The 16913-nt window shown below is 39.0% G+C and overlaps 1 protein-coding gene across 5 annotated transcripts in view; it reads left to right on the top strand.

Moving 5' to 3' along the window:
* TBC1D5 (TBC1 domain family member 5) overlaps positions 1-16913 on the top strand; it is a 457482-nt gene that overhangs the window by 16996 nt on the left and 423573 nt on the right. The gene's annotated exons all lie outside the window — the stretch shown is intronic.

Below are 16913 nucleotides of genomic sequence, written 5' to 3'. Positions count from 1 at the left end.
AGACGATCAAAAAAGCCTCTTGATTCTTCTTTTTGCACAATGGATACTCCTTAAAAACCAATATTAGCCGAAACTGGTTTGGCTCGGTGGATAGAGCGTCGGCTTGCGGACTGGGGGGTCCCAGGTTTGATTCTGGTCAAGGGCATGTACCTGGGTTGCAGGCACATCCCCAGTAGGAGATGTGCAGGAGGCAGCTGATCGATGTTTCTCTCTCATCAATGTTTCTGGCTCTCTATCTCTCTCCCTTCCTCTCTGTAAAAAAAAATCAATAAAATATATTAAAAAAATAAAAAACAAACAAAAAAAACACCCAATATTAAAATCAGCATCTCAGTTCAGTTAAAACATTTACTGAGTGGCACTATATTAGGTAAATGACTACAAAGTTGAAAACACTTGGTTTTTTGGTCTTGTGATACGGTCTATTGGAAGACTATATTATTATTTTTTAAAGGACTCTCAATTTTAAAATTTTAATAGAATGTTTGATAAGTTAGAGATGGGGACATGTTTTTGTAGGAACTCAAGAAAGGAGCAGTTAACCCAGTCTCGTAGTTGATGGAACACTTTCAGGAGTTGGAAAATGTGAGCTAAGCTTTGAAAGTTTGATAAAGAGAAGTGGGAGGGGCAATTCTGGAAGGAAAAGCTTGAGCAAAGGTTCAAAAACCTAAAAGAGCTTAAAGCATTTATAAGAAATTTTAATCACTATTGCTGGAGCTGGAGCATCAAGTTTGGCTCATTATATGGGGCTGGGAGCCAGGAAGAGGCCAGGTTATTTTTCTTCACAAACTTATAGGGAGTTATTGAAGGTGTAGTGGAGTGGCCTGATTACTTTTGTTTTGGCTGTGCTTTTCCATAAATGTGGAAGATGAGGGTGCTGTCTAGAGGTAGGAGACCTATTAAGAGGATATTAGACTAGTCCAGGTAATAGAGGGTAGACATAAGCTTTCAGAGTGTCTTTATGTCTTAGAGTCATTCATTTCATCTAAGTGCCTTCTATCCATGCTGCACTTCGATGCTATTTTGTTTTTACATTACACATGCCTCTCTCTATATTGTTACTTGTTCTCTGAGAATCCCTCTTCTAGGGTCAGAGACCATGCTCTCCAGAAGCAGGCATGGGAATCGGCAGTTATCTAGTGCGCTCGGGAGTGCTGGCAGGGTGCTTTGCTCTCCTGCAGCCAGTGACTGCTATGTTCCTGAAATGTCATGGGGTGCAGTCATTTCCTGTAGAAATTTCCTTGAGAAAGATTTCCTGTATTCCTTAATGTAGTTTCTGATGTTGAAGAGTGACAGATTTGCAGTGTGACATTTAATTTTAGTAAATATATCTTTTAAAATACCAAAATCCTGCATTTGAATAAGATTCACTTTACACATTGATTTTAATGTATATTTCTAATTTATTCTGATAATAAATGTGAGATTGATGTTATTATTAGTGCTATTTTCTTTCTTTCTTTACAAAATCTCATCTGAGTTGTCTTACTCATTCTCTAGTGGGATTTCTACTGTATCATAAATGAGCAAGACAGAGTTTTTGTCCTTAAGGAGCCTCTGCTCTACAGACATTAAGTCATAATCCAAGGCCTAAGAAATAAGTTAAAGAGAGACACAAATACTATATTGAGGGAATGTAGAGGAAGAAGATATTTACTATATTTTACTCAAAGGCATATATTTTTTACTCATTTCAATGTTTCTAAAATTGGCACATGTCTTACAATTTGATGGCATCTCAGACTTGAGGAAAATTATATTTTGAGAGAATAATAAAGGAGCATAGCTCTCCGAGGATGAAGAATTTAGTTAAGTGGAGAAAATGCTAAGAAAAAGCACCTGGGTGAGAAAGCCTTGGTGTGCTAAAGGAATGATAAGTGCCTTTGGGAGGTTGTCATTTAGGGCTCAAGAATAACATAAGAAGTGACATTAGGTAGGTGGGTTGAATCCACTTTATAGAAGATTTTGAAGATGAAGCTGTGGAGAGGTGGAATTTTATTCTGCAGAAGGTGGGCAGCTACTGAGGGGTTTTGAGAAGGGGAAGTATGATACATATTACATTGAATTTCTTGACCCTATTTGGGAATATAATGCTAGAAGGGGGATTGAAGAAAAGGAAATTGTGATGTTTTGAATTAATGACTTGTTTAGCTGAAAGGAAAAGAAGGAAAGGGTGAAGGGAGGTAGAACTGACAGGAATTGGTGACTGACTGAATGTGGGAGGTGGAGTAGGTGGTAGTGAGGGCTAGATACCAGAGTTACTATTACTAGAGGCCCAGTGTATGAAATATGTGCACTCGGGGAAGTGGGGGTTGGTCCCTCAGCCTGGCCTGCACCCTTTTGTAGTCCGGGAGCCTCCCGGGAGTGCGCCTAAGCCATCAGTCGGACATCCTTGGCACTGCTGCGGAGGTGGGAGAGGCTCCTGCCACCACCGCTGCACTCGCCAGCAGTGAGCCCAGCTTCTGGCTGAGTAGCACTTCCCCTGTGGGAGTGCACTGACCACCAAGGGGCAGCTCCTGGGTTGAGCATCTGACCCCGGTGGTCAGTGCATGTCATAGCGACTGGTTGTTCCGCCATCGGGCCAAAACTGGCTCTGTGACATCTCCCGAGGGGTCCCAGATAGCGAGAGGGGGCAGGCCAGGCTGAGGGACCCCACCGGTGCACTATTGGGGCCGGAGAGGGACATGGGGGGTTGGCCAGCTGGGCAGGGACTGCGGGAGGGTTTCAGGGAGTGTCTGGCCTGTCTCGCTCAGTCCCGATCAACCGGACCCCAGCAGCAAGCTAACCTACTGGTTGGAGTGTCTGCCCCCTGGTGGTCAGTGTACGTCATAGCAAACAGTTGAGTGGCCTTAGCATATCATTAGCATATTACGCTTTGATTGGTTGAATGGCCAACTGGATGACTGGACACTTAGCATATTAGGCTTTTATTATGTAGAATGAGAGGCCTGGTGCACGAAATTTGTGCATGGGTGGGTATGGGGAGGTCCCTCAGCCCAGCCTGCACCCTCTCGCAATCCAGGACCCCTTGGGGGATGTTCAGCTGCCGGGATCGGGCCTAAATGGGCAGTCGGACATCCCTCTCACAGTCTGGGACCGCTGGCTCCTAACTACTCGCCTGCCTGCCTGATTGCCCCTAACTGCTCACCTGCCTGCCTGATCACCCCTAACTGCCTCTGCCCTGGCCCCCGCTGCAGCGGCTTCGTCCAGAAGGACGTCCAGAAGGTCGTTAGGCTGTCTGGTCTAATAATGTTACGCTTTTATTATTATAGACTAGAGGCCCGGTGTATGAATTCGTGCACAGGGAGGGTCTCTCGGCCTGGCTGGTGATTGGGACCGATCAGCAATGTCTCTCGCCCAGTCCTGATCGGGGCTGGCCGGAGGGAGGGACTGCGGGAGGTTGGCTGGCCGTGGGATGTTGCCTGTGGGAGCGCACTGACCACCAGGGGGCACCTCCTGCATTGAGCATCTGCCCTCTGGTGGTCAGTGCATGTCATAGCTACCAGCCAGTCATCCGGTCGTCTGGTCGTAACGGTTGCTTAGGCTTTTATATATATACTAGAGGCCCGGTGCACAAAAATTTGTGCACTCGGGGGGAAGTGGGGGGTCCCTCAGCCTGGCCTGTGCCCTCTCACAGTCTGGGACCCCATGGGAGATAACAACCTGCTGGCTTAGGCCTGCTCCCGGGTGGCAGAGGGCAGGCCCAATCCCTAGGTGCAGCCCCTGGTTGGGCTCAGAGCAGGGCCGATTGGGGTGTTGGGGCGCCGCCCCCTGTCATGCACAGAGCAGGGCGGATCGGGAGGTTGAGATGCCACCCCAGTCACGCTCAGGGTAGGGCCGATTGGGGGGTTGGGGCACCGCCCCCTGTCACACTCAAGGCAGGGTCGATGGGGAGGTTGTGGCGCCATCCCCTGTCACGCACAGAGCAGGGCCAATCCGGGGGTTGGGGCGCTGCCCCCTGTCACACACAGAGCAGGGCCCATCAGGGGGGTTGGGGCTCCTTACCCTGTCACGCACGGAGCAGGGTCGGTCAGGGGGTTGGGGAGCTCCCCCCTGTCACGCACAGAGCAGGGCCCATCAGAGGTTTGGAGAGCTCCCCCCTGTCACGCACAGAGCAGGGCCCATCAGGGGTTTGGAGAGCTCCCCCCTGTCACGCACAGAGCAGGGCCCATCAGGGGGTTTAGGAGCTCCCCCCTGTCACTCAGAGAGTAGGGCCGATAGGGGAGTTGGGGCACCACCCCCTGTCACACACACAGCAGGGCGGATCAGGGGGTTGGGACGCTGCCACTGTCACACTCAGGGCAGGGCCAATGGGGAGGTTATGGCTCTACCCCATCACACACAGAGCAGGGCCCGTGGGGCGGGGGGTCAGGTTGGGGCGCCGCATCCTGTCACACACAGAGCAGGGCCGATCAGGGGGTTGGGGCGCTTTCCCCTGTCATGAACAGAGCAGGGTGGATAGGGAGGTTGTGGCCCCGCCCCCTGTCACACACAGAGCCGCAGGGCGATCAGGGGGTTTGGGTGCTGCCCCCCTGTCATGCTGATCCCGGTGCCGGTAGGCCTCTCGGTTCCGCTGATCCCGGTGCTGTGAGGCATATTACCCTTTTACTATATAGGATAGAGGCCTGGTGCATGGGTGGGGCTGGCTGCTTTTCCCTGAAGGGTGTCCTGGATCAGGGTGGGGGTCCCCACTGGGGTGCCTGGCCAGCCTGGGTGAGGGGCTGAGGGCTGTTTGCAGCTGGTCACCCACCCTTCAGTGTGGGGGTCCCCACTGGGGTGCCTGGCCAGTCTGGGTGAGGAGCTGAGGGCTGTTTTCAGGCTGGCAGGTGACTGAAGCTCCTAACTGCTCCTTTTTTTATTTATTTTTTATTCTGGGCCAGCTTTATCTCTGGCTCCAGCTCTGAGGCCTCTGCTGCTGAAAGCAGGTATCTGGTTTGTTTGGGTTCTATAATTGAAACACTGTATCAACTCCAGCTCTGAGATCCCGGCTGGCTAAAAGCAGGTTTCTGGGGTTTTGTTTAGCTTCTATATTTGTAACAATGTTTCAAACTGCAAGCTCAGAGGCCGGCAAGGCAGGCGGGGAACGTTGGAGTCCTCCGTCACTGAAGGAAGCAAGCCTCATGTTAGCTTCAAGCTGCCTGGCTGCCAGGCGCCATCTTGGCTGGCAGTTAATTTGCATTTCACCCTGATTAGCCAATGGGAAGGGTAGCGGCTGTACAGCTAATTACCATGTTTGTCTTTTATTAGATAGGATAGATGTGGGACTAGGACCAGTTTGCTGCGACAATGTATACTGAAGTAGGAAAACACATTTGAACTTTGGGACTGTTGTGACACCTTCTGTCATGCATGTAGCAGGGAAGTGAGGAAGTTCAGGTCTGGAAGGAGGAAAGTCAAGGCTGATGACAAAGATTTAGGAGATATCAGCTAGACAAGGGTATAATTTAATTCATTTTAGGGGATGGAATCTATGAAGAGAGTAAGAGAGTAAAGATAGAATATCAGAGTGAGGGAGAACTCTCTGCATTTTTTAAATAGCTTTTTTGAGACATAATTCACATACTAAACAATCCACTTTTTTTAAAGTATACAATTTGCCCTAGTTGGTTGGCTCAGTAGATAAAGCTCGGCCTGCGGACTGAAGGGTTCTGGATTCGATTCCGGTCAAGGTCACATGCCTCGGTTGCAGGCTCTATCCCCAGTGGGGATGTGCAGGAGGCAGCGGATTAGTAATTCTCTCTCATCATTGATGTTTCTACCTATCTCACTCTTCCTCTCTGAAAGTTACAATTCAATTGCTTTATGATATTCACAGTTGTACGGCCATCACTACAATTGATTTTTGAACATTTTAATCGCCCCTAAAATAAACTGTATGGTTTAGCATAGGCTTTACTATTTCTACAAAATAGTCTGTTGGAAATTGATAGGAATTGCATTGAATCTGTAGATCCCTTTGGGTAATATTGCCATCTTAACAATATTAAATTTTCTATCCATGAACATGGAATGTCTTTTATTTATTTAAGTTGACTTTAATTTATTTAAGCAGTCTATTGTAATTTTCAGTGTATATATCTTTTACCTCTTTGATTAAATGTATTTCTAGGTATTTTATTCTTAGAGGCTTTTATAAATGAAAGAGCTTTCTTAATTTCCTTTTTGGTTCATTGCAGTTATATAGAATCACAACTGATTTTTTTTCTTTTTGGGGTTGATTTTGTACCCTGCAACATTGTAGAAATTCTTTATTAGCTATAGTGGCTTTATTTCATTTTTGAATAGAGATAGTTTTACTACTTCTTTTCAAATTTGGAAGCTTTTTTATTTTCTGATCTAGTTACTCTGACTAGAACATACAGTACATTGTTAAATTGCAGTGGTAAAAACAGGAATTCTATTCTTTTTCCTGATCTTAGGGGACAAGAGTTCAGTCTTCCATCATTGAGTATCCTACCAGTTGTCGATTTTTCCTGAGTGCTGTTTATGTTGAGTAAGTTTCCTTTAATTCCTAGATTTCTAAACTTTTTTATTTTTTTATGAAAGAGTAATTTGGATATTGTTAACTGCATTTTCTGCATCAATTGATATGATTGTGCCCCCCCCCCCCACTTCCATTCTATTGTGTATTACATTGACTGATTTTCTTATGTTGAATTCCTGGCATTCCACTTAGATCATGGTATATAATCCTCTTAAAAAATGCTGTTGGATTCATTTGCTACAACTTTGTTGGTCTGTAGTTTTCCTTTCATGTGATGCTTTGTCCTTTTTATCAGGGTAATATTGGCTGCATAAAATAGGTTATTAAGTATTTCCCTCTTTGTAATTTTTTGGAAGAGTTTGGAAAGAATGGGTGTTAATTATTTAAATGTTTGGTGTAATTCACTGGTGAAGCCATATGGTCCTGGACTTTTCTTTGGGAGGTTTTGGTTACGAATTCAATCTCTTTAGTAGTTTAAGTCATTGAGATTTTTTCTACTTCTTCTTGAGTTATTTTGGGTAATTTGTATTTCTAGGAATTTGTCCATTCATCTAGGTTATCTAATTTGTTGGCCTTCATTTGGTTCACAGTATTTTATTAACAATACTTTTCATTTCTCTAAGGTCCATAGCAATGTTTCCACTTTTATTTAAGCTTTTAGTTATTTGTGTCTTCTTTTTCTTTTTTTTTCTTGCTAAAGTTTTGTCCATTTTATTGATATTCTAAAAGAACAACTTTTGGTTTTGTTGATCCTCTATTGTGTTTATCTCTGATCTTGATTATTATTTTTTTCTTCCTTCTGATAGCTTTGGGTTTAGTTTGCTCTTTTTCTAGGTCCTTAAGATGTAAAGTTAGGTTATTGATTTGTATCTTTCTTCTTTTTAATGTAGGCATTTGCAGCTATAAATATCCATCTGAGAACTGTCTTCACTGAATCCCATAAATTTTGATATGTCTCATTTGTTTCCATTCATCTCTAATTTCTGATTTCCCTTGTGATTTCTACTTTTACCAATTGGTTGTTTAAGACTATTAGTTTCAACAAATTTCCTTTTGTTATTGATGTTTAGCTTTATTCCTTGTGGTTAGAAAATATACTTTGTATGATTTTAGTGTTTTTAAATTATTGAGACTTATTTTGTGTTACTGATCTTCTTTCTAGATGTTCTTTCCATTATTGAAAGTAGGAGATTGAAGTTTTCAACTATTATACTGGTAGAATCGGTTTTTCTTTAATTCTGTTGGCTGTTCTCCATTGACATTATAGTAATTACTGATAAGGAAGCACCTCTGCCATTTTATTCTGTTTTTTGTTTTCTGTGTGTCTTATACCTTTTGACCCTCATTTTCTCTATCACTGTCTTTTTTGTGTTTAATTAAACTTTGTAGTCAATCATTTTAATTCTTTCCACATTTCTTTTTGTGTATAATTTTAGATTTTTTTTGTGTGGTTACCATTAGGATGGCTTAACATTTAAAATTTATAATAATGTAGTTGAAATGGATACCAACTTAACTGCAACAGCATACAAATTTCTGCCCCTGAAATACCTCAGTTCTCCTATCTTTTATGTTGTCTTGTTACAAATTACATCTTTATACATTGTATGTCAGTAACAGAGTTACAATTTCTTAAATGAAAAATGAGGTTACAAATCAAAAGTATAATAGTGGCCTTTATGTTTTCCATGAATTTATCTTTATTTCTTCATATGGTTTTGAGTTACTTTGTAGGTTTTTTTGTGTGGTTTTTTTCATTTAGCCTTACGGACTCCTTTTAGCATTACTTGTTGGACAGGTCTAGTGGTAATCTAATATTATTTATTTCTTTTATAGTTTTAAAATTTCTCAAAAAACAGCTCACCTATGAATTCTACTTACAGCTTCATCGCCATTCAGATTTCATAGTTCTTAGTAGAGCATGCACTTGCTGTTTTCAATTCTTCCTGTCGAGGAAGTTAGCTTGGCTTCTTACGGAGAGGAGTGTAACTGTTTTTTATGTATTTCTTGTTTAGTTTACATGTATAGTTGTGGAGAAGCTCCACCGACTGTCCTTGACCACTAAATTTGTACTTAATTCACAAAAGTGAAAGCCATCATAAAGAACTCCAACCTGTCTCTTTGGTTTTACCTGATTATGCGTATTAGAATATATAGGAATAATTGGGCCTTCAACAGAAAAATGAAATATTTCTCCTACTTAGACATTTTGTTGCATAGATTTTCTTATTGTTGTTTTAAAAGTCTTTGAGTATAGTAGTTTAATTTTTTCAGTAACTATTTTGGAAATTAAATTTAGGTATGTAAGTGCTTCTAGGAACTTAACTTATAAAATGTACTTTCAAGTTTTAACTAACATTTCTAAATAAGTTACACTTAACTGTGAAAATTTTTATAAATATTCTTAAAGAGAAAAATCGATACAGTATTATAGCTAATAGATTCTTTTTAGAACACAAAGATCTGTTTTTGATAAAATACATTGACAGTAAAATAAAGTGAAGATAGTGTATGACCTATAATTTTTTTCTTAGTGATATAAAAATAAGTGTCTCAAATACAGTGTAATTAAAAGTTATTATAACTACTTATGATTTCTTTGAATTTAATTATCTCAAATTAAATAAATTAAAATTGCATTTATATTTATCTAGAAGTCTATAATTTTTAAAACAAAATGCATTTACCAAAAATTATCCCAAAGTTTAGAAAACCCACTAATTTCCATTTAAAAACTTAAAATAACCTTTAAGTTAATGATTTTTATTTACCTTTGCTAGAGAGAACTTAAATGCAAAAATAATAACCTATATCTCTTTATATGTAGATGTCAATCCAATTCAAAAGGTGACTGAAAATGAATGACTTTATTGAAAAACTGCAGTTCTTAAATTTTAGATTAGATATAATTTTTTAATTTTACACAAATTACAAAAATGGCTCAATTATAAAATTCATAAAGATAATTTAAATTCAGAATAATTCAGTTTAATTTAAGATAATTTAAGCTCAAATGTATAATTATAAATAGCTCGACTCCTTAACTATATGGAATTTGAAATGTCATATAACCTTTTTAGATAATTTTCCTAATTAGTTGAGAACAAGGCCTGAACTGTCTCCATTTGATTTTCTTGCTAATATTTGCAATTTAGTACTAGAGTTAATCCTTAATTGCTGAAAGAGTTGTCTATAACATGGTTACCAATTATTTTTCTATAATACAATATATAATAAATGTTAAGGATGAACTATTCAAGAAATACATGTTAAAAAGTTTCAAAGTAACAGCTTACTAATGGTGTACTGTGTTTATGTGTGTGTTTGTGTAAAGGTAGAGTTGATTTTTGGTGTGTTCAATGTTGATGGAAAAGAATAGCTGATTAAACCTAGAAACTAATTAAATTAGTTTTCCTTCAGGTATAAAATGTGTCCTCCTCCAACAAAGGCCTGAAGGTCTGGTGTGAGCAGAAGGGCAAGACCCTTTTTAGCACTGTTACGTGAGGAACTAATATAATCACGCTACATTATTTTCAGATTGAATTTTAGTGAGATCATACGGAATGGGACAAATTAATATAATTATTTTAAAATAATACTCAGTGCCAAAGAAAATTAATGATTACTATTGGCAATTTTGTGTCCTATTCCCTGACTTATATATGTATGTGTTCATTGTCTCCTGGAGCATTTATTAGGGGTGTTTTTGTGGGAAAGCTTATGATTCTCTGACTTAAGACATTAATCTTCAGATATCAGTGATTTCCCTTTAATAAATTAAACTCCTCTTTTGACAAATACAGAGGTGAACTACTAGACTTCTCTCTCTGCAATTTTAAGCCATTTTCAAATGTTTATGATAAAGAATTTTGGCTTTGTGGTTTTTAAAATTATGGATGGAATAAGAAAACTTTGCAGTTCGCTTTTACTTAAACATATATTTTAAAAGTACATTAATTTTTAATGTTAGTGGTATCTTACTTAAAAACTTGTTTATTCACTTTCATGTTTTAAGTAGAAATCAGGAAGTACCAGTGAAAAGTTTACAATTGTGGGAACTTTTTCTATATATGAATGTGTGTATATATGTAGGTATCTTTTTTCCCCTTGGGTCTTGAAATATAACTTTGTAGGCATCTTTTTAAAGCCTGCATTTTTCTCTCCACAAAGAAGACTTGCAGCAGCTAAGAAGAATACATACAAATGTGATTATAACTTTGGGTAAAAACTCAAAAGGCTCCCTTTTGGAATGGATTGGTGGTTAATTAAACTTGGGCTGTCAAAATTTAAAATTATAAGGCCTCATATTCTCATAGCTAGACCATGTATCTGGCTAAAATAATGTCTTGGACCCCCCCTTCAAATTTAACCATAAATTTCCAGCTTACATCCATTTTTATTTTAAGCCAGCAAGTTAAGATGTTTTGTGTCTTTTATCTGCTCAGGCATTAACTTTGAATCAATGTAGCTATGGAGTAGTTTGGAGAAGAATTTCACTTATTTAAGGACTTGCCCCCGAGCTTTTAAAAATGGCTTGAACTTTTGATTCTTCATGGTTACGTATGTATGTCAATTTTTGCCTTGCTCAGCTGTTATTTATTTTTAGCTGATGGAAGTATAAATTGCTCAGCCCAGTTTTTCCCCTCTATTTAAGTTCCTTTTCCATATCCTTAGAGGTAGCAACATATGAATCTTATGAAGATTAAATGAGCAAGTAAAACTTTTTAAATCTTGCTAAATCATTTTAATTTGGCAACACTGCTTTAGGTAGGTTAAATGATCATTTCATTTAGTGTATTTGCTATGTATGCCTAGTGATTGTCCTTTCAATATCATATGATAGGCAGGGGGTATGATCCTAAGAAGCAGCAGTTGATTAGATTTTGGATATCTTTTTATATTGTTACATACAGTTTACATATTTTTTTTGGCATATTTTTTGATGTTTTTCACCATGCTCTTTCATTTTCCAAGCTTTTAGCCATAATTATATTGGTTCTGTTGTAAAACCTGCATCCCATAAAGTTATTGTGATGCCATAATTTGTTTTGCCAAGTAGGTTTGGTGAATATACCTTTGCTTTTGCTAGATATCTGAACATGGTCTTTTAAATGGTCTGCATTTAGAAATAAAAGAATTTGTTCTGCTTTTAGAGTAGCTATTTTCAACCAGTGTGCCACAGGGATTTTTAAAACATGCAATACCTAACTATTTAGTCAGGGGCTCTGGCCTCTTTTCCCTTAGATTATCAAATAAAAAAATGACAACAGCCAATACAACAGTCTGGTGTGAATAAATAAAAATTATACCTATTTTTTTTTTTTTTTTGTCAGATCGGCAAAAAGCATCTTAACTTTTTGGCGTGCCACAGAGTTTTAGTAATTAGTTTATGTGTGCCATGAGATGAAAAAGGTTGAAAATCACTGGCTTAGATGAGTTGATAAGTATAGCTTACCTTACATTGAAAGGACAGTTAATGGAATTTGGAATCTGGTTCATTTCAATATAACTCAGAATATATTCAGCCTCTGCTAGTACAAAATTGTAAGTTTTTGTTTTACAAAGTTACACATTAGAAAATAGACTAAACACAGTTTTGGCTGTGTGAACAGTGTTTCCAATCCACTGGGAGTGGAGATCATTAGCTCTTGAAGCTTGGTCTCTACTAACTTTCTTTACTAAGTCCCCTTGGCTGTATGTTATTTATTTACAGTCATCCAGCTCAAGTTCTAAAATGACAGAAAATGCTGATCTGGGATTGTGCTGCATAGTTGTGGTGGATGTTTTCTTGCTTGTTAGACTGTCTGCGCCTTGTATCAATTAGGGAAGTTTTCAGCTATTATCTATTCAAATATTACCTATACAGTCTTTTAAACATTCTTTTCTAATGTTGATCTATTTATATTTTAGATCATTGCTACTCAAAGTGTGGTCTTCAGATTAGTGCTGAGCTACAAACTGACTTTATTGGTCTGTAATGAGTTAAGGACAGAAATTCAAAGCAAGCATTTAGAAGCTTTTTGTAGCAACTTGATATTATTACCATGACATCGAAGGACATGGTTTATAAAAAAAGAAGTTCACTTTTATTACATTTTACAGACTTTTTTCCTTCAGTGGATTGACCATTTAAAACGGGCTCTTCATTTCAGAGTTTCAGCAGTATTTTGTTAGACCTCCTCATTCTATGTTTTGTATCTCTCGACTGCTTTTACGTTTTCGTTCTTTGTCTCTCTTAACTGCATTTTGGATAAGTTTTAAGAGTCTTTCTTTCCACTTACTAATTCTTCATATTGACTATACAGTTTAACTTTTACACTGAATCTAACATTTTACCAGTGTTTTTTATTTCTTGAGTTTTGTTTAATCCATACATATATGTGTATTTTAAGCCTTTCTATTGCTCAAAACATCCTCATTGTACAATCTTTCCAATAATTGAGGAATCTGCAGTCTAATTTGTCTCATGTTTGTATTGGCTGTCATTCATTGTGTCTGATATCCTGACTTCATTTTTTTTTTTTTCATTTGAGATGAGTTTTTTGAAAGTTGTTGGACATTTTGAGGTCTGGTTTGAAATTATTTTCTTTCACCAAGAGTTTGCCTATGCTTTCCACAGAGACCTGTGGCACTAACAGTTTAAGAGCACTTTTAATGACATCTTCATAGGAGACTTATTGGATTATATACATAGTGTGAATTTAGTATAAGAACCTTTGTGATGGTTTCCCTTTGTGATTAAGTGTCAAGAGAATTGATGAAACATTCCTGAAAGCACAAAATCATAGGGATGGATCACACAGATTAGAGTTTGCCAGGGGTTAGGAATGGTGGGGGTGAGGGGTAAGTATGATTATAAACAGGTAATAGGAGAAAGATCTTTTTGGCACTTTTTCGCTGTTAACATGATGTAGGTGCGTTTCCTTTTAGTAGACTTTTTAGAGTCTATTTCCGGAGCCTTGTGTAGCCATCAAAAGGTAAGCCCAGTTTTGCCAGTGCTAGGCACTTACTCTCAGGACAAAATTTGGTTTCTGGGTTTGCTTATTCTACTTTGTTTTGTTCATAGCTTATGAGGAGACTGTACTTTCCTGCTATCTAAGCAATTCATTAAAGCAGATTTTTCTCACTAAAATTTAAAAATTGTATCTAACAGTATTAAGGTATCTAGACTGTCAAACTGCTGGAGATCAGTGTTTCCATCTGTCTATACTTCAATTTTAGCAAATATGTTGCTATTTTGTGCCTCAGTTCTCTTATATTTGTTATTATAATAAACTATTTTTCTTTATCTCTTTGGTCTATCAGATGCCTAGTGTAAACCCATCACAGTATGCACTCAGTTATGTAGTTATGTCTATTAGTCTTATTTCCTGCTATTCTTTCACTAGCCCTATTATGATTTATTACACTTGTATTATAGCCACTATTCTTTCACTCATATTTCATCCTGGTTAAGTGCTGCCTCTTTTGTGGACTCCAACAGTTCCTTCTAGCACCACTGACATTTTGGGCTGAGTGATTCATTTTTGTTGGGGTGCTGTCCTTTGCATTGTAGGATGTTATCCCTGTCCTCTACCCACTAGATGCAAATAGTATCTTCTATTTGCTACACCAGACATTGCCACACATCCTTTTTTTTGGGGGGGGGGTGGGGAGAAATATCTTCAATGGTTGAGAACTACTGTTTTAGAACTGTGTGAATCTGGTCTCCATTGAAGATCCTTGTTTGATTATCTCTGCCTGTGGTTTTATCTTCTGGATTTTCAGTGGTCCATACTGTCTGGATTGTACATTTTCCACTTACTACATTTGCTTGTGCATTTCTTTCTTCCTTCTCTGCCCTGTGTGTGTGTTTTGTTTGTGTGTCGCACGTGCACATGTCTGATTTCCCAAGTTCTAGATGTATTTTACTTTTTTGTCTGCTTGCTATTTTTGGTCAACCCTATACACTTGTTAGTAGTTTCAAATATATCAGTTGCTTGCTCTTTTCCTTATTTTTCCACTTTTATGTGGTAGTAATGGGGGTTTGGAAATGGAATCATTCTAGAAAATGTGAAGAACTTTGAGGCATTCTAAATTCTAACATTCTACTAATGATAATCATGAGGCTTGCAGATAATAGAGTTAATACCAATGTAATGGTAGTATGTATACCCAATAATAGTGGAAAATTTAAGATAGCATAAGGTAGTCATAAAGATAAGAAGGATGTAATTTCTGTTAGCTGTATTTGTTATATAAGTAAACAGAAAAATGTGCAGAGGAGTAGAGTTAAAAAATAGACTGAAAAATACAGAAAATGGAAGGATTTGTAGAAGCATGAAGTAGGAATGATTAGTTCTACAGAATGAGATGAGCAAAGTAATCAATACGTTGAGGTAAATTGTTAGGAATGATGGATTGTAGCATCTGGTTAGGAGTGACTTGTGTAAAGCTGACAGATGTGATATGTGAATATTAGTAAGTTGAAAAGAAGTTCAGAATAGAGAGATTAGATTCTTCTTACCAACTAAAAAGAAACATGTATTTTTTCATGCCAGTTGGGAAAGATAAAACTCAGTTATAGATTTTCTTCCTTTAAAAAATTATCAGCAAATTCTAAGTAATAATATAAATTTCAGCTTGAATTTAACTACTTTTTATAAGGTGCTCCTCATCTAGGCCAAATTTTCATGAAAAATAATCATAAGCTTAATATGTGTTTATTATAGAAAAAGTAGAAAGTAATGAAAAGTATAGGGAACGTGAAAGGTAGTTATAGATCCCAAAGCCTAAAACCACTGTTTTAATTTAGGTCAATTCTATTATCTTGATTTTTAGGTGGTCTTAGTCTCTCTCTCTATATATAGAAATGAAGTATGTGTAAATATATACTGTATGTATATACACTGAGTGGCCAGATTATTATGACCACCTGACATTTGTAGGCAAATTAGCTATAATTTCACGCTGAAGTTGCTAGAGGGCCAGACCGTTATAAATAGGGAAGCAGGTTGTTTACCATGACAGTAGAAGTGATTTTTTTCTGAAGATATGGGTAAACAACGCGATTTAACAGCCTTTGAATGTGGGATGATTGTTGGTGCTCAGAGCCATGGAGCGAGTATCAGCGAAACAGCCAAAGGCCTGTTCGAACACCTTTGCTGTCTGCAGTTACCAAGATAAAACATCTCCAATTCGCACAGGAACACAAGGATTGGACAGTCGAGCATTGGAAAAAAAGTCATGTGGCCCGATGAATCACATTTCCAGTTGCATCATGCAGATGGCAGAGTGAGAATTTGGCGGAAACAGCATGAAAGCATGCACCCCACATGCATGAGTACAACCCTTCAAGCTGGTGGGGGCAGTGTTATGGTTTGGGGCATGTTTTCCTGGCCTGATTTGGGCCCTTTAATTCGTGTGGAACAACATCTGAATAGCACAACATACCTAAGTATCGTTGCTGATCAAGGTCATCCTATCATGTTGATGGTGTATCCCAATGGAGATGGCTTCTTCCAACAAGACAATCGGCCATGCCATGGTGCTCCTATTGTGCAGGAGTGGTTTCAAGAACATGAGGGAGACTTTACCTTGCTTACGTGGCCCCCACAATCACCAGATCTCAACCCAGTTGAGCATTTGTGGTGCCGGGAGCTGGTCCATCCTTGCTGTTTCAAGGGACCTGGCATATATGGCATACTGTTCTTAATATGTTTGCTCACCTTCTTGGCACTATGTGTTTTAACCAAGGTCACCTCTCTGAGAAAGGTTGTTTCCCCAGGTAGGGATTTTCCCCTGAAGTTAGGGAGGGAATAAAACCCCTTAACTAAGTGCCAGGCGGGTAATTAATCACTTTAACAACGAACAATCATGCTTAAGCTACATAATCTTTACTCCCTGGAATGGAGATAAGAAACGCCCTAACCTTTGGAATAGAGATTGATAGGATTGGAATTAACTGGTATAAATACAGATGTAACAAGACAACAGGACCCAAAACCTAGACACAGAACCTACGCAGAACCTAGAGACAGAAGAACTTTGCTGGAGAGAACATGGCAAAAGATCCTGGACAGAAACTGGCCACAGAACCTAGACACAGAACCTAGACACAGAACCTACACAGAACCTAGAGACAGAAGAACTTTGCTGGAGAGAACTTGGCAAAAGATCCTGGACAGAATCTGGCTACAGAACTTGGTTGGAGAACCTAGACAGAACCTGGCTGAAGAACCCGGCTACAGAACCTGGCGACCGAACCTGGCTAGAGAACATGGCTACAGAACCTGGCTGGAGATCCTAGACAGAACTTGGCTGGAGAACTGGCTACAAAACCTGGCTGGAGACCCTGAAAAGAGAACCCGGCTATGATGACCACCTGAACGCTGCCTCTGTGTCATTCCTTCTTCACCGACTCCGTCCACACCTTTGGGAACCCCTGGAC

Source organism: Myotis daubentonii, chromosome 14 (genome assembly GCF_963259705.1).
Source record: "Myotis daubentonii chromosome 14, mMyoDau2.1, whole genome shotgun sequence".
NCBI lineage: Eukaryota > Metazoa > Chordata > Mammalia > Chiroptera > Vespertilionidae > Myotis > Myotis daubentonii.
Note: the sequence above shows the minus strand (reverse complement) of the source record. Positions and strands in the feature narration are given on the sequence as shown.